The 25,520-nt window shown below is 43.4% G+C and overlaps 1 protein-coding gene across 2 annotated transcripts in view; it reads right to left on the bottom strand.

Moving 5' to 3' along the window:
• Nucleotides 1-22,749, bottom strand: part of sema4d (semaphorin 4D) — a 156,775-nt gene extending 134,026 nt beyond the window's left edge. The window contains exon 1 of one of the 2 annotated variants that reach the window (XM_033017733.1): nt 22,542-22,749. The gene's annotated coding sequence lies outside the window, so the exon portion shown is untranslated. The remainder of the gene's footprint in view (nt 1-22,541) is intronic. The other variant, XM_033017734.1, reaches the window with a different exon arrangement.
• Between the last annotated feature and the right edge of the window lie 2,771 nt (nt 22,750-25,520).

Below are 25,520 nucleotides of genomic sequence, written 5' to 3' on the forward strand. Positions count from 1 at the left end.
AAAAGTCATTTTATAAAAGAAAATCAACATACTATATTGTTACACATGGAATACACACTTGGAAGATTTCATTCTGTAAATAGCCAAAACGTATATTGTTAAGAGCCAAGATATCATAGGAATGCGCATGGGATTTAAAAAAAACTAAAGATAACAAACATTTCAGCAATTCCAATACAACGTACAAAATCTAATGTTGTTTTGCAATGGTTAACTAGGATCTGTCAAATTCCTATACCTAACCATATATCTTTTCTCTTAAGGAACATTTAGCATATACTTAATTACACCTCATCATTGAACACATCAGTATAATGATAAAGATGACCATAACATTTGCAGTAGACTGGAATTAGTTTATTAAAATGCAATCTTTACTCCATTAACAGACAATTAGGTCTGACAGCCATTTTTCTCTGGCCAGGAAGAGATAAAGGTCCTGTGCTTTCAAGAACAACTTCAGTTTAGTTCAATCCAAAATTCCCCACGGTTGAAAGAACATTCAATTCAGCAAGATGTTTTGTTGCCACTTGCAATGTCAGACTAAAGGGCCTGTCCCACTTTCCCGAGCTGCTCACGAATTCTCCCGATGTTTCCCCTTGATTCAAACTCGTAGAATGTTCGTAATGGGTCTGTAGGAGGCCCTAAGAGTCCGTAGATATATTGTAGCGGCTCGTTATGTCAGCCGTAAGTACTCGGGGCATCAGGTTAGTCGGGACGTTTTTTCCAGCATGACAAAAAATGCCCATGAGTAAAAAGATAGTCGGGAGGAGAAAAATTGCAACATTTAATGCACCGAGTACCTACGGCTGACATAACGAGCCGCTACGATATATCTACGGACTCCTACGGACCCGTTACAATCATTCTCCGAGTTTGAATCAAGGGGAAAACTCGGGAGAATGCGTGAGCAGATCGGGAAAGTGGGACAGGCCCTTAACTTTGCTTAATACTTATCCACACTTTCTTATTTAGGCAAAGAGGACCAACTCAATTCCTGTATTAATTCCTGGAAATTAAATGTGCCCGAGATCTATGACCACAGGAGGAGGGCAATCAGTCCATGCATGGATGCACAAGACTTCTGCTTAGCAAAAATATACTATTCAGAGATATCGTCTGAATTAAATAGCTATGTCAAATGAAAAGCAAAGAATCAATGTCAGGCATTCTATTTGAAATTTGCTGTTTCAATATGCAATGTCAGAGCAACTTAAATACACCAGGCAGCAGACACCAGATTACTGACTAACAAGAATATGTCTACCTTCTCTTTTCCATCCTCCCCAACCCCAGCCCTTGTACCCAAACATAGAAACATTTTACTGCAAAGTTTACCGAAAGGGTATGGCTGAGGAGAATTTACCTTCCAGTTATCAAACTATTCAAAGACACCTCAAAAGACTTGAAACCTTCAGATATTGCATACATTTATATCTTTTATTTTCTGTGCTTACATTTTTAAACTATTCACTTAAACCACAAAATTATATTGATCAATGTTAGATGCAGTGATAATTGTCTATGGAATGATCCCACTGTAAGATTTCAGATCACTTACATCATCATTCTTTCCCTCTATTGCTGTGAAAATTAAAAGCACCCCCATGTTCAACTGATAAACTTAGGCTTGCCAACATTCATAATTTGTTCATATTTAACTTGAAAGAGTATTGAAATTATTTGGGTTTTAACTAGAATTTATTTTTATTTTCTTTATTATCCTAAAACTTGAGGGGGGAAAAAAGCTAAGAATGGACATTACTTAAAAATAATCCCCAAACAGAGGAGAAAAAAAATATAAGCATAGATGTATATTGCATCAGTTTTACATCTTTAGTAGCTAGTTCTCCACTGTCTTTATTCAGTGATGAATTAGTACAACCATCATGCCCTGGCACAGTTATTAATATTACAAGTCACAATCAGAATGTTCAAAATCATGAAGAAACTAGAGTACTCTATTGTGAGGAAACACACCACTCAAACTATCCAAAAACACAAAAGTTACAGAAGTTATATATGTTTAAGAAAGAACTGCAGATGCTGGAAAAATTGAAGGTAGACAAAAATGCTGGAGAAAAACTCAGCGGGTGAGGCAGCATCTAATAATAATAATAATAATAAATTTTATTGTCATTGCACAAAAGCGCAACGAGATTTGGTATGCAGCTTCCAACCGATGTCATAACATAAATAACTAATAAAATTGGGATTTAGATACCCCGAGAACATAGATTGTAAAAAGAACAGTAAAACAGTTCAACAGACTAAAGTGCAGATGTGTCTGTGCGACGTGACTATCTGAGGGAGACAGTCCAGGGGGGATGGGGGGCACTCAGCAGAGCCGGTTCAGAGCCGCTATAGCTCTATAGAGCGAAGGAATAGGTGATGTTTCGGATCGAGACCCTTCTTCAGTTATATATAGTCATTCAAAATCGAATGATGTTTATTTCCCCCCCATAAACCCAAATGTAAATTACAACAACTTTAACATAGTATAAGAATTGCCACGGTCAAGACTGCAGCCACAATTCTGGTCCATATCCTCCCCCTCCCCCTCCCCCCCATATAGCATGCCGGCAGTAACCTATAGAACTCATGATTCGCTATGGTGTTGACACAGTGGTTAAATTATCAGACAATAGATCTAGAGATCTGGACTAACAACCTGGAGACTAAAGATGCACGGCAATGCATTCCCCGTTTGCAGTGTTTAGAGCAACACAGTGCATTGCAATGCAAGTTTGTGCTGCTGCCTTACACCTCCAGAGACCTATTTCAAACCAGGTATACTCTGTTAGAGATTGCACATTCACTCTATGTCTGTGGTTCCATCCAAGTACTCCAGTTTCCTGCCACAAACTCAAAGGCATGTTGGTACACGACTTGCTTACTGTAAATCACCCCTTTGCTGTGGATGAATGACAAAAAGAATCAGTGGAGTTGATGGGCATGCATGTGAGAATGAGTTGCAAATGTAATGGGAAATAAATAATTAAGGGGAATGAGACCAATGGGATTGTACCATTTGGAGCTGCATAGACTTGATAGGCCAATTGGCCTTGTTCAGTGTCATTAAAAAAGGTGTCAGCAATTATTAACAGATCCAAGAAATGACTTGGAAATACAGAAATAAGGAACTGCAGATATTGGTTTACAAAAGACACAGTGCTGGAGTAGCTCAGCAGGTCAGGCAGCAACTCAGGAGAACGTGGATAGGTGACGTTTTGAGTCAGGGCCCTTCAGGCCAAGGATGAAGAAGGGTCCCTACCCAAAATGTCATTTATCCATGTTCTCCTGAAATGCTGTCTGACCCTCTGAGCCACTCCAGCACTCTGTCTTGATTTGGAAATATGTTGAGTTTAAATCCCCAAACACCCTCCCCAACAGCACCATCACCATACCATACAACATCGCCAACAACATACCATCACCAGTAAGACTACAACTGTCTAATGTTATTAGGTTGGGCAATAAATGTTGGCTTTGCTAGCAAAGCCGAGATAATAGAAAAATCAATTAATAAGAAAATAAAAACATAAATGCATCCTTCTTCTTGATGTTGAAATTGGAATGAGGTCCTCCCATTTTCTTTCTCACCACCTTGTGGGCGGCCACGGTGGCGCAGCGGTAGAGTTGCTGCCTTACAGCGCCAGAGACCCGGGTTCGATCCAGACTATGGGTGCTGTCTGTACGGAGTTGGTATGTATTATTATTACCTCCATTTATTAACTATAGCGATAGATGTGGCCCGCCATCCGCTCAGTCATGGGTCCTGGCCCCTAATGCTTTCTGGAGCATTAGCATGGTGTTGTGGGCCGAAGGAACTGGTTTCCAGAGGGCTAGTATGGACATTGTGGGCCGAATGGAAGTCAGCGGCACTTCCACAATCAGCGTGGCCTCTGAACTTACTGGAAATCACGCAATCAGCTAGACCTCTGCACTCACCAGAAATTACGCAATCAGCACGACCTGTCCACTAAGCGGAAGTCATGAAATGAGCGGGACATTTGAACCAAACACAGTCGGACCTAATAAAGCATTTATTCCTTCCAAACACAGTCGGACCTAATAAAGCATTGCAGTTTCAAACACAGGCTGTGCAGCAAGCCAAACAAGGGCATTATCATTAAGGGCTAACAAATCATTTATAGCAAGTACATTGCAGACTCACAGTTCAGTTGATTCACAGCTTAGAATGAGAGTCGTGGCCTCTCCCTCATGCAGAATGACTGTCACGTCCAGGCATCCGTGGTTTTATAGTCCTGCTGCCCACCCCCCCCCCCAGAAGGGGCGTTACCTTAATCACGGTGATTGACAGGCGAGAGGATCTCAAGGTTTATTTATTTATTTATTTTTTTTAAACACTCATAACTTTTTTAATTTTCAACGATGGGAAAAATCCTCGGGGCCTGCTCAGCTTAGGAGGACTGAATAATATGGCCAAAAATCATAGCGATATGGTAGCGTTTTTTCTAAAATCAATATACAGCACAGACAGGAAGTGGTCAAGATGAGACTTTTAATTACATAGATGTGTGGGGATTGCTGGTCGGTGTGGACTCGAAGGACCTATTTCTGCACTGTATCTCTACTGTAAACTAAACCTTCTTCTGTCCTGTCCTCTCAAAAGTTTTCAGAATCCAGGCTTGAACTGGAGCCAAGACTGGTGGGATACAAAAGTTACTCTCCTTATCAAGTGCATGTAAAATGAGCTTGGATGGCTGGAACCGAGTTCCTGTTGGACTTAAGCCACTGTGTAACATTGTCCCAAACTGGCAGTGCGTCTTAAAACCCACAATGACGACTTGTGTGGGAAACGCTACAACAAAATCGCAAAATGTGCTTTTTAAGGTTAAGGATAGAGCAAAATGTTAACAGACAGGGAAATAAGTATTACACTACATCTATTTCAACTCTTGTTTGTTGGTAATGCTGGATACTTCATTCCTTAATATCCACTGACAAAAAAAACAACAAATACATCCAAGTTTTGGGGACAACAGAAGAATTTTATCTTTCAATACATCCATGAAATCAAAATTGGAGCAAAGCAGGCAAATTAGAGTTTGTTTGTGATATTAAAGAAATAAATTCACAATTAAAAAAAAAAAATCATACTACTAGATTATAAACAGGATCAACAATGAAATCCACAATATTAAATCCTCTAGTCAACTTTCAACAGCATAGCTTAGTTTGAGACAGATCATTTGCTTCCCATTAAAATCATGTGCTCTGTCATTGCACATCATTGACGGAGACTAAATATATCTCCAGCACAACATCTCCATAGATGCAAGGAGACTGTAGAAGAAGATATTATAAAACAAACGATGCACTTTAAAATGTTACTTGTACTTTGAGTTCAGTTTTGCAATGCTTTCCAGAGTCTAATAGTGCCAATAATTTGACATGCGAAACAAATATTCCAGGCACCAATACCACAGTCAGTTCATGCACAGAACAAGGACAACATTCTTTTTAATCACTATGCAGTAGTCAGGCTTGACATTTTTCTCTGTCCTGGCCAAGAGCAGAATTTGCTGTTGAGCAAGAAACAATCAGAACAAAAATTTAGATCACCTGACTCTGTATAGCCACACAAGCTCTTAAGTGGAATGTGGCCTTGATTCAAAAACGTTTAATGGACCTCCACAAAGTTCCCACCAGACTAAATTTGCATTGTGGGTATTCTCCTCAATACTCGGAAGACCCTGGTCACAAAGTCCTACAGATAGTTTCTCTCATTCAAAGTTTTAAACAGCTAAACTGCAGCAATAAAGACTTCATGTCACAAAATGAAATAGACAATATGTAAAATGTAGGCAATTATTTCAATATAAATTAACATCTTTTGCATTGCAAAGTTTATTTCTTAATTTCAATGCTCTTAAAATTCCACAATAAATGATTTTGTTTTTGAAGAAGTGGAAGCTGTAAGCTGACAAGAACTAGATAAACAAAATTTATAACGACATTGATGCAAAATAATGCATCAATACTTTCAACTGACAAGCTTGATTGTATCAAATCCAGGATGTACTAGAAAGAAAATTAGACAGCGAATGTTATAATGGACTAAAATATTTAATTGATCAAATAAAGACAACAACAAAAAATGAAAGGATGCATTTAACTGTACAAACTCACAAATGTTAAATGTCAACCAGAGCGTAATTCTGTCATACTTTAGTATTGTTTGAATAAACTCATGAAAATATACAGGGGATGTAATATGGTAAGACTAAAAGCTAAATGAACAGAAGATGATTCAAGGGCTGCAAAGCCATGAAATAGATTATTTTCCACACAAACAACTGCCAGGAATGATTCCAAATTTTAATGTTATAAGATGACCTTTCAAATGCAAAACCTCATGTGCCTGGATAAAGTAACAACACCTAAAAATCTAAGCAAACCTGAAAGTTCCTCACTTAAAAAAACTCACCCACTATGCCATATTCTCTGCATTAACTGGCATGTGAATAGAATGTTTATTATGTGTTTCTAACATATTATAAAACAAATTAAAATTGCAGGTTAAGAGTTTGCAAACAATACTACACCAATTTTCAAATTTGGCCTCTTGCCTATTATTTTTTTCACCTGGGTTAGGTCACTGTGTAAATGTCTCCTCAACTGTTACAGAGTTTTTAATAAATACAGAATTCAGTACTGTGTTATTTTATTCAACTGATGGCTAAGAAGAATATTCTTATCAGTCAAGGGTTAACTTTATCATTTTGATCTCTGCCTACAAGTCCCAATAAAGTATTCCACCTATTATTAAATCAGAGGCCAAGAATCAAATCTATTTTAAAAGAATATTCTTATTTCTCAATTTTGTCTTATTTCGATTCTGAACTGTTACAATTTCTAAATATCTTAATATATTGCGTATGACCTGCAAACAAAAAATAATTGATGCAGTGTACAAATATCTGACAATATCTCAGTCTAATGTTTCACCATTTTCTCCTTTGCAGATATTGTTGCCTCTCCAATATTTGAATAATGAGCCCTTGACTGAAGTATTCTGTCTATTCAAATATGAACAGAGCCAATAGCCAACTCCAATCACAACTTCATTAGAATCAATTGGGAGATCACCTAATCCCGCCTGAACCTATCCAAAACTAAATCAATGCAGATCTTAATAGACTTTTCAATTTCCCCCCTCAGAATATACCTAACTTATCCTCATGGCAAAGTATTCTATTCTCTTATGACACATTGCATAAATACATTTATTCTAACCCTTCATTAACAAAATGGACAGAAATAGGCCATTTTCACAGCATGTTTACAAATGTTTGCCTCTATGCAACTAATGCTAAAAGCACATTTATCCACCTGCGACTGCACCTCTTCAACTTGTTATCCAATTTAATCTTCCACCGCGAGGATCCCTGCATCAGCCATAGAGGAATTGATTTACATTGGGAAAAGGTTTTCTAAACCTCATCAGTGGCTGCTTGCTCTGAATAATCAATTGTAGGAAACAGTAAATACCAGATTCAGGAACAGTTTCTTTCTCACTTACTGGGGTATAGTCCCAATCTCCAAACCTACCTCATTGCAGACCTTTATGTTTTTAATCTACTTTTCTCTAACTATAATGCTGTAACACTTGATTCTGTTACTCTGGTATTTTTTCTCTTTGCATTCTGTTGTACTTGTATATGGATTGATTGTACTCATGTATAGTAACAGTTGACTGGATAGCATGCAAACAAAGTTTTTCAGTGCACCCCAGTGCATGTGACAATAAACCAATATCAATGCACGTTTCCATTTCAGATATATGCCTTTACAAATACTTACATGGTCCGGAAGGAAGTTATTTAGTCCTTTAAGTCCTTGACAGCACCATGTAGCGCATTCCCGTTAGTTTCATTTCCCTTCTCCATTCCTCTGCAGCCATTCAATTTATTCTCTATCGTATGCCCATCAACTGCCCTTTGGCTCTTTGCCATTCACTTGTGCCACAGGTAATTTACAGTAGCTCAGTGTTCATGGTTAGCAGTGAACCAGCATCCACACTCTGCCAATCACAAGGATCTGACCCACACCAAGGTAAACTAATGATCCTCCTCCTATGCCACAGCAGACAGCCACTCTGTTATCATGCAATGCCATTGCTTCCATTTCATCAGTCACACACTCAGCCCACTCAAGATAGCCCTCTCAAAAACATCTGGCAAAATCAAACAATTTGAACTGAAGAGAGTGATGAAGCCGAATTTTAGTTAAAAATATAAGAAGATATTAAATTGGCTTCTGGGCTAGCTTACAGCTTATATTTAGTCTCAAATTAGGCTTGCCTCAGGTTGCGGTGTGTGAGATAATAAATCCTATAACATTGTCTCCCAAGTGACAAGCAGAGAGGAGAAGCTAGAGAGATCTCTGTGAAGTAAGATGCCATAAACCAAATGGCCAATGTTTACGAGGGACCAAATGACAGCGAGGAAGCAGCGAAAGAGCTAGGGTGATCTCTGTGAAGATAAAATGGCATTATCCAAATGGCCAATGTTTATGAAGGACGAGAGAGGAACCAGGGAAGTAGAAAGATAAAATGTCGTAAACCAAATGGCCAATGTTATCTTGTAACATGTAAACAAAAGGCCTTTGATGTGATGCATTCTGTGGAAACATTTTCCTGTACCTCTGATCATGACTAATGTCTGTGAAATGTGCTAAGGGGACAAAAAAACCCTATTTAAGGCAATGTAATTCTGTTGTTCAGAGAGGTGGACTGAGGACAGTCGAGTGTCTACATTGGTCACTTGACTGGAGTTCTCCCTCCCTTCCATCGGCCGATGTTAAGTAAAGTTTTGAACTGGTCTACCAAACAGTTGTGTGGTGTCTGTTTATTAAGAAGCGAACCTGGTTTAGTTGTTAAGAAAAGTAGCTTTTTCAAGAGGGGTAGGGCGGAGATGGGGAATTGACTGCCACTTAATGTGGATAAGTACAGCATTATAGAATAAAGCAGGCAGAATGGAGAGGATTTTCATGATTTTATTTTCTCCACAGTCAGCCCATCAAGTCTATGCCTGCTCTCCAACCAATCCCATCTGTCCCAATGCTCCAGTTCATTGGACAAGGTACAAACTCCACACAGTCAGCTGAGATGAAGTTGCTGGAGCTGTGGGGCAGCAATGCAAACACCTGCTCCATCGTGCTGCATTACATTAGACTTTTGGATTACAATAGACAGTTTGATAACATCAAAGTTAATAGTTTACTAAAACCACATTCTATCAGCAGGACTAATACCCTTCAGGGGAGGAAATTTGCAAATATGTGAATAAACTCACCACAACGTGGTTGAAGTTTACAAATGATGTAGAGATCACCCATCTGATTGACAGCGAGGAGGATGAAGATGAGGAGGAAGAAAGTGGTAGACTGCAAGAAGATACAAAATACAATAAAACTTTATTTATCCCAGGAATTAAATTGGGAAATTGATCTGCCAAGTCATAAAAACACAAAATGCATGAAACATGAAATTGCTGAAGGTACTCCTCAGGTTGACCAGTGTGCCATGGAGGGGGTGAGCTGCATAGTCCAGGACGCTCTGCAGTTTGAGGAGCATCCGCCCCTCCAAGACCATCTCCCAAGAATCCAACTCCAAAAATGTTTTCAAGAAGGAACTGCAGATGCTGGAAAATCGAAGGCACACAAAAATGCTGGAGAAACTCAGCGGGTGCAGCAGCATCTATGGAGCGAAGGAAATAAGCAGTGTTTCGGGCCAAAACCCTTCTTCAGACCCCAAAAATGTTTGGTCTTTTAGATGGAAAAAGTGACAAATAGAAGACCATGAAACTGAGCGACATGAAGGAACATAGAAACCTTGGGGAATATACAACCAGATCCTGAAAAAAAATAGCTGGACAGGTAATTACGCGATCAATGAAATATACAGGATCCTTTCCTTTATTAGTCACAGAGCAGATACAAGGGTTAGATGATTATACTAGAACTGTGGATATCACAGATGGAATACCTACCAAGGACAATTATGATCATATTACAGAAATGATGTAATTGCATTGGAGCTGGTCCAGACATTTGTAACTACTAATTATGTTTGAATATGCTGGCATTATTTGTTTTGGAACACAGAAAGGTGAAGGGAAATTTTGAGGTGTATAAGATTGAATATAAACAGAATAAGGAAGGAAGGAACAATTTCTCATAGCCGAAGGATCAAAAACCAGGGAATAAATATTTAAAATACATAATTGGTTGAAGAGTTGGAGGGGCAATGGTGAAACCAGAGGGTGGTAAAGATATGGAATTCACTACCTGAAGCCTTCATCAAATTTTAAAAAGTACCTGGAAGTATACGAGAAATGCACGACTATTGACCTACAGGTCAAATACTATAAAGTGGAATTGCACAGGATATTATTTTTGTCTAGTACAGACAAAGGCTGAATGGCCTCTTTCTGTGTCAGAAATCTTGTGCAGTTCATAAGTCCCTTCTGAAAAAGTGTACCAGGCTAGTTTGTCATGGTCCAGCCATTATGTTGAAACAAAAATAAGATTGCAACAGGCATATGACAGAGCAAGTCTCAATCAGGAGGGGGATTCCTCGCCCTCGTCTAATCTGATTCTCTCAATCCCTTCGGCCTTTCAAAGTCTCCTCGTGACATTTGGGGGCAAATTGGGAAAATCATTCCATGGATTAGTCAAACACCAAGTCATCAACACAGAATGAAAGATTACAAAGTGACTAACTTTTCTGTCCCAGTCCCAGGCTACATCCTTCCCCACCCAGAACTGACACACCAGAGGAGGCTGCAGGGTGGTACACAGTAGACCAGGGCACAAAATTAGCGGTTGCCCGGGTGCCAATGGCAACCTACATTCCCGCCGGGCAACCTAAAAGCCATGCCATTTTGCCCGGCTTGGCCACCCAGGACACATATCGTTTAATTCTGAGCAGGCCCTCTCTCTATCTCTCTCACTCTCCGTCTCCGCCCGCCATCCGTATCCGTGTCCGGGTCTCGGCTCGCTCCTCATCCGCTGGCACGGCAGGCTGCCTTAGACATGCGCACTGCCACGGCCTGCACATGCGCAGCCCCGCACATGCGCACTGCCGCGGCAACTGGTTGGCGTCGCCCACTTTCTCCCTCCCTTTGCACTGTGGGAGATCGGGCCGCCATTGCTGTCCAGTCGCCGCCTCACCACGACCACTGAAATCCAACGAAGAATCACTCCCTGGAGCTGGAGTAACTCCCTGGAATAACTCTTGCTTCTTGGTTTCCTGGTCCTCCAAAAATATTCGAAATGGAATTTAAACCACCAAATTCCAAACTCTGAAAAATAACAGCCTATTGCATTTTATCTGTTTATTTATTGTGTATATATATATGGTCTGTGGTATATAGACACACTGAACTTTTATCTCCTGTTCTGTATTGTTTACATATTCTGTTGTGCTGCAGCAAGCAGGAATTTCATTGTCCTATCTGGGACATGACAATAAAATTCTTGACTCTTGACTTAGACTTAAGCAAAAGAGGGTTCTTGGGGGAAAAAAGAGCTACTTTAAATTTAGTTGCGTCTGGTTGGGTACCTATGGTAGGGTGAAGACTATTCCATGCTTTAATTGTGCGGGCAAACTCCATGGAGCAGCCAGCATCTCTGGATAGAAGAAATTGGGTGACGTTTCAAGTCGAGACCCTTCTCTAAGATTTCCTCAGGTTTTAGTGTTTTTAGCTTAATTTAAAGATGCAGCGTGGAAACAGGCCCTTCGGCCCACCACGCATCACCCGTACACTAGTTCTATCCCAAACTTCGCCAAAATCAAGAGTTTATTCTCTCACATCCCAGTTAGAACAATGAAATCCTTACTTGCAGCAGCACAACAGAATATGTACTCTGTAAACAAGGGTTATAAACGAGAAAACAAAACTCCATACAGACAGCACCCATATTCAGGATCAATTCCGGCTCTCCGGCAATTTTAGGCAGCAACTTTATGGCCAATGTACTGCCCTTGAACTGAATTAAAACATACAGTAGTTGTAAAGGGGGACATAGCATCACTTAGAGATTTAAGACTGAAAATGGATAGTTTCTTTTTTTTTTAGTAACCAAAGTTATCAACGTATATTTTTTGTGTGTTGGAAAATAAAATATAGTGGCACATCTGGTGGACTTGCTGCCTCATACGCCAGAGATCTGTGTTCGATCCTGTCCTCGGGCACTGTCTGTGTTGAATTTGCACATTTTCCCTGCAAGCGTGTGGGTTTCCTCCCACATCCCAAAGACGCATTGGCTTTGTAGGTTAACTTGTCTCTGTAAAATTGCCCCTAATGTATAGGGAGTGGGTGAGGAAAGTGGGATAACAGAACTTGCGTGAATGGGTAGACAAAAGTGCTGGAGAAACTCAGCAGGTGAGGCAGCATCTATGGAGCGAAGGAAATAGGCGACGTTTCGGGTCGAGACTCTTCTTCAGACTGATGTGAGGGTGCGGGGGGGGGGGGGGGGGGGGGGCAGCAGGAAGAAGAAATGAAGAGGCGGAGACAGTGGGCTGAGGGAGACCTGGGAAGCGGAGAAGAAAGCAGGGACTACCTGAAATTGGAGGTCAATGTTCATTCCGCTGTGGTGTAAACTGCCCAAGCGAAATATGAGGTGCTGCTCCTCCAATTTACGGGGGTCCTCACTCTGGCCATGGAGGAGGCCCAAAACAGAAAGGTTGGATTCGGAATGGGAGGGGGCGTTGAAGTGCTGAGCCACCGGGAGATCAGGTTGGTTATTGTGAACCGAGCGGAGGTGTTGGGCGAAGCAATCACCAAGCCTACGCTTAGTCTCACAGATGTAGGGCAGCTGACACCTAGAGCAGCATATGCAATAGATGAGGTTGGAGGAGGTGCAGGTGAACCTCTGCCGCACCTGGAAAGACTGCTTGGTCCTTGAATGGAGTGGGGGGGGGGGGGGGGGAGGAGGTAAAGCGACAAGTGTAGCATTTCCTGCAGTTGCAAGGGAAAATGCCAGGAGAGGGGGTGGTTTGGGTGGGAAGGAACGAATTGACCAGGGAGTTATGGAGGGAGCAGTCTCTGCAGAAAGCCGACAGGGGAGAAGATGGGAAGATGTGGCCAGTGGTGGGATCCCGTTGGTAGACAAAGCTGGAAAAAACCAGCGGGTGAGCCAGCATCTATGGAGCGAAGGAATAGGCAACGTTTCGGGTCGAGACCCTTCTTCAGACTGATGTCGGGAGGGGTGGGGAGTGGGAAAAAGAAAGGAAGAGGCGGAGACAGTAGACTGTGGGAGAGTTGGGAATGGGAGGGGAAGGAGGGAGAAAGCAAGGACTACCTGAAATTGGAGAAGCCAATGTTCATACTGCTTGGGTGTAAACTACCCAAGCAAAATATGAGGTGCTGTTCCTCCAATTTGTGGTGGGCCTCACTCTGGCCATGGAGGAGACCCAGGACAGAAAGGTCGGATTCGGAATGCAAGGGGGAGTTGAATTGCTGAGCCACCAGGTGATCAGGTTGGTTATTGCGAACTGAGTGGAGGGGTTGTGTGAAGCGATCGCCAAGCCTGCGCTTGGACTCACCGAGGTTGATCATACGCTGAATAATCCAACCAGATTTTTGTTTTGAAGTGGAAAGAGATAATAGAAATTGCATTAATTGCAACGTGTAAAAAGAGATCAGATATTGTATTATAATTTTGCTGCATGTCATTGTGGTATATATCATGTCTTGATTGGTGAATATGTTTAGTTTGCGACTTTATTTGAAGCAGAAATAATATGTGAATGCTTCATTGACCATAATTCCGACTGGTAACTACGCACTTCGTCCGAGCACATTATCGCACACGTCATGCAAGCCGTCTTAAATGACCACCTAAACTGTCATTTGGCAACCTGCAGCAGGTGGTGAGCGAGCCGATACCTGGAATAAATCTATTTAAGCAGTTCACCGAGCTATATCTTTCCATTACAACAATGATAGGGGTGACCACCATATGAAACCCTGCCTTCACACAGGGGCACCCACCATTAAATTATATGGCACGTCCATTGTATTAATAAACAAGATAGACTCAAAAGATCTAGCAGCTTAGAACTGGACATCCATGAGACACTCTCGATAATAAACAGCAAAAATATGTACAGCATTACAATGGGTAATCTCATAGCTCTGCATATCTCTCACTGTAACATTACTGTCAAGCCAGGGGATCAACCCTGATTCACTGAGTTGAGAAGGGAATTCTAGGATCGGTAGCAGGCATTTGAACAGCTTAAACTATCAAGCTGGTGAAGTTGTAACTCAAATCTACATGCATTCTACACACTAAAAAAGCCAAGCACAAAAGATAACTTCAAATCAAAGCTCTGCCCGGTCACATCTAATCATGATGTGGCGGCGCTGTGATACAGCTGCGGCTCGCCTGCAGTCTGTCTGTTTTTACTTTTTATGTTGGTTTTTTTTGTCTAGTTTAGTAATTTTTTTGGTTATTAGGTGGTGTTATGTGTGTGGGGGGAGGGTGAAACAGAGCTTTCTGTCTCTCCCTTCGGGGGAATGCGACTTTTTGTCGTATCCCCCTTCTCTTCCCCCGTCTGCGCTGAGGCCTAATGGCGGAGCTGGCGGCCTCCAACCTGCGACCGACCTCGAGGGTCCGGAGGTAGAGCCAGCCAGGACTCACCAACGCGAGGCTGGCCGTCTTCGAGCTGTGGCGACGTCCGGGTAGCGGCACGACTCGGCGCTCCGGTGAGGGCGGACGGTGCGGGGCTGAGACACTCCTGTGCGGCCGGCACGGCTACTGGCTGGAAGGCGCTCCCGAGCGAGCGGCCTGGTGCGGAGCTGAGACACTCCTGTGCGGCCGGCACGGCTACCGGCTGGAAGGTGCTCCCGTGTGAGCAGCCCAGTGCGGGGCTGAGACGCTGCCTTGTGGGCGGCCCGGTGCGGAGCGGAGACGGTGCTACGGCGGCTGAGGCGGCGGCGACCTGGATCCTGGGCTCGGCCGCGGGCCGGTGGAGGACAATGTCGGGAGCTCGCAGGTCACTGGCTGGTGCCTGTTTTCCGGAGCACCCGTTGCAACAGCTGCGGGCAGCTTCGACCACCCCCCGGGCCGCCATCGCCCGGTGGGGTATCGCCTCGGCGCAGAGGGAGAAGAGGAGGGAAGAGACAGTAACTCTAAGACTTTTGCCTCCATCACAGTGAGGAGGTGTTTGGTGAACTCACTGTGGTGGATGTTAATTTGTATTTATTGTGTTTTGTTATTATTACATGTATGGCTGCAGGCAACAGCATTTCGTTCAGACCGAAAGGTCTGAATGACAAATAAAGGTATTCAATTCAATTCAATTCAATAGTAGCAGATTTTAAAATAGGAAGAGAAGGCTACAATGAAGCGAGAGCCCTGCATGTGTAAGCTAAATTCTTAACTTGTGCACGCATGCTCAGTCAGAGGCGCGAGTGGATGATCTACCTCGGCGTCGCTGAAGAACACCCCCATGGCAGAAGTCGGTCTTCAGCTAATTCAATTCACGTTACTTGTTGACACAAAATGGTGACAGGGATGTAGATAGCGAAGGTTATAAAACCAGACAACATCCCAGCTGTATTACTGAAGACCCATGCTGCAAAACTAGCTGCCTCGCACTACAGTAGTTACAACACTAGCATGGGAGGACCATTCAGTGGTCTGGTAACAGTGGGGGAGAAACTATTCCTGGACCAGCTTCTGCATCTACTGCTTGATGGGAGATAAGAGAAGAGGGAATGACCAGGGTGAAAACAATCCTTGAATATGTTGGCTCCTTACCCGAGACAGAGTGAAGTATAGATAGAGTTGATGGGGAGAGGGTTGGGATGGGGAAAATTATGGTGTGTACAAGACAGACTGAGGTACATCCACAAATCTGTGCAATTTCCTGTCGTCTTGGGCAGATTTCTGCCAAGCCAAGCTGTAATATATCCCGATATGATACTTTGTACTGTCCACTGTAATCATTTGAGGCAACATCCTTAATTTTCTCAGAAAATATAGGCTTTAATGTGCTTTCTTGGTTATAGCTTCAACATGGTTGGTTCAGGACAGATTGCTGGTAATATTTACACCACGGTACTTGAAACTCTGATCATCTTCACTTTGTCATCATCGATGCTGACTAGGAAGTGTATACCACCTTACTTCGGGAGGTAAATAACTAGCTCCTTCATCCAAACATTATCCAATACAAAGCAGTCCACCAAACTATTCATTTTCTCTGCCACTGGTACGTACGCAATGGCTCCAGTGCTCTTCATCTCCAAAATGCACTGCTGATACTGGACTACTCCAACGTCTCCCAAACCTGCAATCTCTGCCACTGAGGAGGATAAATGCAGCAGGTGCAGGAGAACACCATCATCTGCAGGCTCCCCTTTAAATTGAGCACCATCCCAACTTGGAAATGTATCATTGTTCCTGCATCATCGCTGGGTCTATACTCTGGAGATCACTTGCCAACAGCATTGCATAGAAAGTCTGCAGCAGGTCAAGGCAGTTATGCACCACTTTCTTCAGGGCAATTAGGAATGAGCAATACATGCTGATCTTGCTAGCATCTACAATATGTACTGCAATTACTTGCCTAGACTACTCTGACAGCAACTTCCAAACCCATGATATCTATCACAACAATGACAAGAGTAGCAGGCCTATGGAACCACTTTTACCCACAGATTCCTGTCCACATTGTATGCCATCCTGCCTTGGAAAATAAACGCATTCATTAAAACTCATACAGGTGCACAACCTTTTATCCGAAAGCCTTGGGACCAGACACTTGTCGGATTTCGGAATTTTTCGGATTTCCGAATGGAAGATTTTTAGCGTAGATTAGGTAGGTAGCGCGGGCGGCTTGAAAAGTCTGGAGCGGCTGCCTCCTCCCCGGAGACCAGGAAATCATTGCATAAATGTTAGTCAGTTAGTTTGGAGGGATTTTATGTGGTGGTGGTGGTGGGGGGTGAAGGGGGAAACTTTAATTCTTAGTCCCCTACCTGGTCGGAGAGGCGGGGAGCGGGCAATGCCTTACCGGGTCGCCGTGCAGTAAGCTCCAGAGCGCTGTGGCCGCCGACTCCCAACATCGCGGAGCTGGGGGGTGCGGGCGTCCGGCCGCGGGCGGCGCCGGTTGGAGCTCCGACCCCGGCAACTCTACCCCTGGCTGCGCGGCGCCCCAAATCCAGCGCCGCCCGCAGCCGGACGCCCGCAGCCCCGCGATGTTGGAAGTCGGCGGCGTCGCAGCGCTGGGATACCAACGGGGAGCGGGCAATGCCTTACCGGGTCGCCGTGCGGTAAGCTCCGGAGCGCTGTGGCCGCCGACACACATGTCGGCGGCCACAGCGGTGCTGGGGTTGCGGGCGTCCGGCCGCGCTGGATTTGGAGCGCCGCGCAGCCAGGGGTAGAGTTGCCGGGGTCGGAGCTACAACCGGTGCCGCCCGCCCGCAGCCCCAGCTGGGAGTCGGCGGCCACAGTGCTCCGGAGCTTACTGCACGGCGACCCGGTAAGGCATTGCCCGCTCCCCACCTCTCCGACCAGGTAGGGGACTAAGAATTAAAGTTTCCCCCTTCACCCCCCCATACAAGCCCTCCAAACTAACTGACTAACATTTAAGCAATGATTTACAGATGCTTAAGTGTCCCCCCTGGTCTCCGGGGAGGAGGCAGCCGCTACAGTAGTACAGACCTGGGTTGACCGTGGGTCGTTTCGGGTCAAGTTTGGCGCCAAACGCGAGCTTTGGGGTGCAGACGACATCCTGGGAAAAATGGCCGGTTTTCGGAGTTTTTCGGTTTCCGGAACTCCGGATAAAAGGTTGTGCACCTGTACCAACAACACTTTGAGTATCTTAACTAGAAAGACTCAACATCAACTTCCAAAAAGCAATTAAGAATGAACAACTGTTGATATCCTTGTCAAAAACAACAATTAAAAGCAAAATCCTTTATCCTTAAAATACAGAATTTTAGGCTGTACAGCACATATCTATAAGATTGAGATTGTGCAGAGTATAAACCCAGTGATACCTAAAGTACCATGCAAAATTCTTGTTGTATTATGAGAAAGATGATCAAGCATCATGGATAATGCAGCAAAAAAACTATATGGATGACTAGAAATTGGCACAAACCATGAAGAAGAAACTAATCAGATGGATAAGATAAATGCCACCACCTTTAACATGGTCACAGAAATACCCCAAAATATTAATTTGATTTCAGAACACAAGGTCCAATGCTTTACTATAATCTATGTTCTCTCAACACCATCATTAGCACTCCAAAATAGCTATAAAACAACAGGCAAAAACTACCTAAGGAGGGTGGGAGAGGAAGGAAGTGACAAATGAGAAAATCTTAACATCCAAACCCAATCTGATCCATCCACAGAAAAGGCATTTACCAACAATAGGTGCCAAAGATCCCAAGTTGTTATGAATATGCTATCCATTGTTTCTAGTCTATATAATAACATTCTACAAATAAAGCCTTTGATACAAAATTCTTTATTTGTCTCAGCAGTTTCACAAATCTATTCAGCGTGCCATCCTATATCTTTGACCCACATAAATGGTCAAAGCAGATCCATGCAAATCAATGCTAGACTGTGATTTTTGTTAACCAGTACTGCCTGATTCAGTCATTTTGTTTCAAACGAAAATGGGTGAATCAGGCCTTCTGCTCCCTGGCCTGTATTTCAGCAACCTTTAATTCTTGGCTATGTCGATAATCAACCTCAAATATCTACCATCAAACATTAAAATGCTCAAAAAGTTATAAAACGTTTCTTGAATTTATGATTTTTCTATATCAAAAGGAGAAGCTGAAATATGCTGGTGTCGGACTCTTCATCCAAGCAGCCATCATCTGGTGCCTCAGCTTGCAGCCATCAGTAAGCCATTTGATCCTCGTGGACTTCATTAACGAGACTGATCCTGGCAGACAGAAAATCAATCAAGCCATCAGGCTGATCTTTCCTTAGTTCAGTGTTGAGACCAACAAGGGTGCCATTAAGAACGAAATTATATAATACGCAGAATTAGTCTACTTTTCCGTTTTGTGATTACAGTATTTAAAATGCTCACCAAGAACAAATTCTCCTCAAGGTTCTAAGATTCACCAATATCTCACTTCTCACATGATCATATTCTGCAAATACAAAACAAGTTGCTCTGAAAGGTGTGCCTGATTCTGCTTTTTCGGAAGCAACCACTGAATACTGGGTGGGGTAACGTGACTGTCTTATGGAAAGTCTGAATTTTGAGATATGTATGATGTTAAAGCATGGAAGTCAGCTATTATGTGGCGCTTGTTGCTAAAGGGATCAGGGGGTATGGAGAGAAGGCAGGTACAGGATACCGAGTTGGATGATCAGCCATGATCATATTGAATGGTGGTGCAGGCTCGAAGGGCCGAATGGCCTATTCCTGCACCTATTTTCTATGTATCTATTAAATAATGCCCCTTCCAAAATTTGGTAGCCAGGGACAGTGCAAGTGTGATGAAATCTAATGCACGAGTGCATACAGTAACACATATCAGACTCTCAATCCAAATACTTAAATGAACTTGCACATTTTCAGATACCTTTCCAATAGGAGACCTCTTTTTGGAGCTCCCGCAATGGCAACTTCTCCCGCCCAAATCACGGGGTTAAAATGACCCGGGGCCTTACATCGCCCGGCACAACTTTAATGGCCGCGGGACTTACCATCGCCCGCCGGGGACTCCAACATCAAGACAGAAGAAGCGCTCACTCCACTGCTCCGGACCGGTATCCCGTCAGTCCAGGGCTGTCGGTTAACCCGACGGGACAGGCAGAGTTGAGCTGGAGTTAGCGCTTCTTCTCTGCGCTGGCTGTAAGCCTGGGTCACCACTGTACCAGGCCAGTGTCCCGTCAGTCCAGGGCCGTCGGTTAACCTGGCGGAACATTCAGAGTTGAGCTGGAGTTTGCGCTTCTTCTCCCCGCTGGCTGTAAGCCTGGGGCCGCCACTGCTCTGGGCCGGTGTCCCGTCAGTCCAGGATCACCCCAGACATGTCCGGTCGCTCCCAGGCAGGGATGGGACACTCGAGAGGGGACGGGGCTGGTCCAGTAGCAATTCAACAGTGCTTGTAGCGCCGGAGACCCAGGTTCAACCCTGACTACGGATGAAATGCAGGTCTGTATACATGCAGCAGCACAGCTGCTGAGAATGTTTATCGCGAGTGACCTTTGACAAATCCCATGATTCCTTGCGTTTTTTGGAATACCGAACTCGCTTATAGCTGCAGTGGTTTGTGGCACTTGGGATGCAAGTCAATAAGGGCTGATGATAAACAAGCAGAGTTTGGGAGGATATATTGATTATCTTTTTTACTTTGATCAGAATATTTAACGTATATTCTAAATTGTTTTCACGGTTGATAACCATTAAATAATTCAAGTATTTAAATTAAACAGAGAAAGCATTACATATATGCACTGACAATAATGAACACCTGGTGGGTTTAACTTCAAATGTTTAAGGCAATTAGTCAAAAGGTCATTAACTGTCATGTTGCTAGTGTAAAATCAACTAAATATTGCAAATGCAAACACTGTGCAGAGATTTGAGAATTTTCCATTTAACCATGCTCTTGTCAAACTACCAAGACCCCAGTTACTTGTTCTCTGGCACATGAACAGTCCAAATCATCAATGACTCTCCAGTCGACATCCCTGCCACATCCCCCCCCCCTCCCCTCCCAGGCACAGTCGAGATCAAAAACCTCTTGTGCCAAGGGAATAGATGGAAATGACATCTCACCATCCCAAAGGCGCAGTCTGTTGGAACAGCAGTATTTTGCCTCCCTTTTATTATTTATTCATTATATCCTCCTAAAGATAATAAGATACATTTATTCATCAGAAGCTCTGTGAATGGTTTAATGTTGCAGCCTCTAATTTAAATTAAAGGTATTGCCACTTTCAAACGCAAGTTTAGCCTACAATGTCTAATAGCAGAAAAGTCTGCATCTTAAATGTTTCTTTATATTATATTAAGGCGTCATACATGTATTTTACATAATTCATCAAAATTATATAAATCTTCACACTGGGAATTTAAAGATTAGATCGAAATGACAGAATTACATTTTCACAGGTCAGGAAGTCAAAACCTTTCTTGGCAATCACATTTCAAATATAATGCCTTTCAGTAAGTTAACAAGGTTTTCAAGAACTTTTGTACATTTAACACACAAAAGGCAAACATTTAAAATTAATAAACCGTTCTATCGTGCAAAACAAATTCAGAAAATGAAAGGCAACGTCTCAGAAATGTGTAACTTTTAGATCCTGTTCACATGTTTAAAGGGTAAAAGGGCAAGATTCAGGATTTGGTCCGTGCCAATTTATTCGTTTTGAACTACTAATACATTAACTACATGTGTAGTTTATATACTAAACAGGAAGCGAAAGCGGACTGTTTAAAGCTAATTACCTCCCTATTTATATTTATGCATTTCCTTCTCCCTTTTACAATCTTTCCTCCGACACTAGGTCTGCCCCCAAACCAACCATTTCAACACTAAAAAAGTAGGCAAGTGACCTGTTTCTCGGCCATTGTTGCTGTGGCATTCAAGTTGCCTACCGGTAGTCATGGCAAGTTCGACATGCATTCAGAAGAAAGCACCTAGAAATTATGTACTTAAAATTGCTAATATGTAAAACCACTGGGCATTATTAAAACATCGTCAGATTAATTCGTAGCATGATTTGTGGTTTACAGTACCTTTTGTTTCCAACATAGTAATATAAAATTCACATAAAAACAATCTTCACTCCAGATTGCTGTAGAAAGTTGTGATCCCGTGTAACAGTTAATTCATGTGTAAAGATCCTAATTCCTTCCATACCAAAACAAATGTTCTGATTAGAGGCAAGCATTTCTACAGGTTGATTAGCAAGTTTCCAACAATGCAATTATTGCAAACTATAATCCAACTCCTTTCTATTTGGAAGAGATTTCAACAAATAAACGATGAAGGAGAACAGTGCCACAATGAAAGCCGTTTCAAAAGCTTTGCTCCCTGCATGTTTTTAATCTCTTGTTCCAGAAACAGTGGAGTCACTGCGGTAAATGTTTGACCAATTGTTTACCCAAAAGTGCACTGACCGTGTAATTCAAAATGATCTCCACACCGCACTCAGAAATGTGGCTCAACAATCTAACTTTATTCAACGGAGTTGATCTTATTCAACGAGGTTAGGCGCCAGGGAACAAGAGAAAGGGGGAACAGCAAAGTGGGTCTCATAAACCTCGGGCTAGAAGCTTTAATGTGGAATAGAGTGGATTTTTTTGGAGTGGGAAAAGAGGAGTTATAAAAACAATTTCGGATCTGAAATAGGACAAGCCACAACTTTTAAATAGAAACTGCGTTTTAAAACGAGGGAGATATTGAAACATCGCCACCCCGTGCGACGCTGCACTTGCATCTCTGGCAACAAGGAGAGAGAGGAAAAACAAAACAACACTCAAAGAGACCGACCACGCAGCAACTTACCAGAAAAGCACGGAGGAAATGTGAAGCTATTTCTGCAGCTCTCCTGCTGCAACAAGTCCAGGAGCCGCCTCGCGCTATGGCCGCTGCCGTCGCGACCCGGGCTGGGTTCGAACCGCTTTGGGGCTGGTGTCAGCGCTCAGTGGCGAGCGACACTGTGCAGCCTTGGCAAAAGCAAGCGCCCCGCACCGATTGCAGCCCGTGCTGCCTTGTGCATTATCTGCAACCGTTCAATATTTAACTATTTCCAATTTTTGTTGTTGTTTTTACGCGAGATGTATCAAAAGACCAAGGCTAGCCTGGTAGCGAAGAAGGGATAAAGTTTCAGCTATTTGAGACTTGTCACAGCTGCAGCTGCAGCTACCACGATGGCTGATCATTTTGGTCTTCCCACCTCCCCTCCCCCTTTTGCTTTTGAAGCCATCCAAGGGCAATTGTAGAAAGGGTGCTTTATTCTGTATTTTTCTTTACCGTGCAATTTTGATTTGCAAAATAAAACGATCTTATAATGGAAATGACCATGCAACAATATTAGCTGAAAACAATCGCCTTGTAAATATTGGAATTTATTTTTGATTTTATTCTTCCTTAAAAGTTAGAATATTTTGTTTTATTTTCACTCCTCTTTGGATTACGTTGCATTCTGGTGCATATGATAATAAACGAATGTGAAGTTGAATCTAAAGCTATTTTAAAACGTCTTGCAGTTTCACTAACTGCCACGAGGAGAGAATTGTAAACGTGCAATTACAGCCATGCTGAGAGAAAACCAAGAGTGGGTTTACTTTGGTTGACTATGGGCCTGTCCCACTTTGTAGCAGGTTGCTGAAAAACCAGCGACTGGAATAGCTTCCTTCACCAACCAGTTATGCACAAAGATTATAGAGGAGCTCTATAATCTTTGGTTATGCAGGCGAGGGGAGAGGGGGGCTGTATGAGTGAAATTCACACAGTGCAAAGCCAATGTGATACAGACACACGCCGTCATGAACAGAAAGGTTGCCACTGTAATTAAGACGGTGAAAGCACAATGTACGGGCGGGAAGGGTCACTTAATTCCTTTAAAAGAGTGGGTGAGACGGGGGAGAGGGGTGGGGAGGAGTGGAGACAATTTTTAAGACGCCAGAGATACACACCTACAGCACGAGAATTCTCGCTACTCTCCATGGTGGTTTCATTCTGGTCGCCGCTAATTTTTCAACATGTTGAAAAATTAGCGGCGAACAGAATGAAGCCGCAACTAGTTCCGAGCATGACCATGAAGGCGACTCCCCGGCAACCACCCGCGAACATGTGGCGACCAAGTGAATGAATGAATAAATTTATTGGCCAAGTATTCACATACAAGGAATTTGCCTTGGTGTTCCGCCCGCAAATGACAACATGACATACAGTGACAGTTAGGAATGACACATAAAACATTAATAATAAAACATTATTGATTAAACATGTGAATTAAATAAAATACCAGACCAAAAGGAGGCTACAGATTTTTGGTTATTGAGTAGAGCTACTACTCGTGGAAAAAAGCTGGCTGTGGCAGGTTTGACAGTCTGGAATCGCCTTCCAGAGGGAAGTGATTCAAATACTTTGTGTCCAGGGTGAGGGGGGTCAGAGATGATCTTACCCGCTCGCTTCTTGTCCCTTGCAGTGTACAGTTCATCAATGTAGGGAAGGTTGCAGCCAATAACCTTCTCAGCAGATCGGACGATTCGCTGCAGCCTCCGGATGTCGTGCTTGGTGGCCGAGCCAAACCAGACCATGATGGAGAATGTGAGGACAGCCTCTATGATGACCGTATAGAATTGGGCCATCATTGCCTGTGGCAGATTGTGCTTCCTCAGCTGCCGCAGGAAGTACATCCTCTGTTGTGCCTTTTTGACTGCGGAGTCGATGGTAGCCCCCCACTTAAGGTCCTTGGAGATGGACTTAAAAGACTCCACAGATGTGACTGTAGTTTTGTTGATGGTGAGTGGGGTGGGGAGAGGGGGAGCTCTCCTAAAGTCTACTATCAATTCCACTGTCTTAAGAGTATTGAGCTCCAGGTTGTTGCGATGGCACCAGGACGCCAGCTGTGTCACTTCCTGTCTGTCGGCAGATTCCTCCACATCCTGGATCAGTCCAATCAGGGATGTGTCGTCCGCAAACTTGAGAAGCTTGACAGAGGAGTCAGTGGAGGTGCAGTCATTGGTGTAGAGAGAGGAGACGAGAGGGGAGAGTACACAGCCTTGCGGTGCTCCTATGCTGAGGGTTTGCGGGTCCGAGATGTGCTTTCCCAGCCTTACATGCTGCTTCCTGTCTGTCAGGAAGCTGGTGATCCACCGACAGAGGGGTTCAGGCACAGTCAACTCGGAAAGTTTGGAGTGTAGTAGCTCTGGTACAATGGTGTTGAATGCAGAGCTAAAATCAACAAACAAAATCCTTGCTTAGGTCCCCTGGCGGTCTAGGTGCTGGAGGATGAAGTTCAGGCCCAGGTTGACTGCGTCATCCACAGATCTATTGGCCCGATATGCAAACTGCAGAGGGTTCGTAATATTTTTCAGCTTGGCCAGCACAAGCCTTTCAAGGGTCTTCATGACTACAGAGGTCAGTGCGACAGGCCTGTAGTCATTAAGACCAGTAATCCTTGCCTTTTTGGGTAAAAGAACAATAGTGGAAACTTTGAAGCAGGCAGGGACAGTACAGGTTTGCAGGGACTGGTTGAAAATGTCTGCGTAGACCGGTGTCAGTTGTTTGGCACAGAGCTTGAGAGTAGAGGGGGAAACATTGTCCAGTCCTGGAGCTTTCCGGATTTTCTGTCTTCTGAACAGTCTCTGCACCTCCTCTATTTTTATTATTGATGATGGAGAAGTGCAGCATAGAGGGGATGGGTAATTGGGTATGAAGTGGTGATTGGAGAGGGGTGGGAAAGGGTCCAGTCTTTTCAGACTGGAGTGTTGCTTTAAGTATGTGTGAAGTGGTGAATGGGGATCAATGGGTGTA

Source organism: Amblyraja radiata, chromosome 3, assembly GCF_010909765.2.
Source record: "Amblyraja radiata isolate CabotCenter1 chromosome 3, sAmbRad1.1.pri, whole genome shotgun sequence".
Lineage (NCBI taxonomy): Eukaryota > Metazoa > Chordata > Chondrichthyes > Rajiformes > Rajidae > Amblyraja > Amblyraja radiata.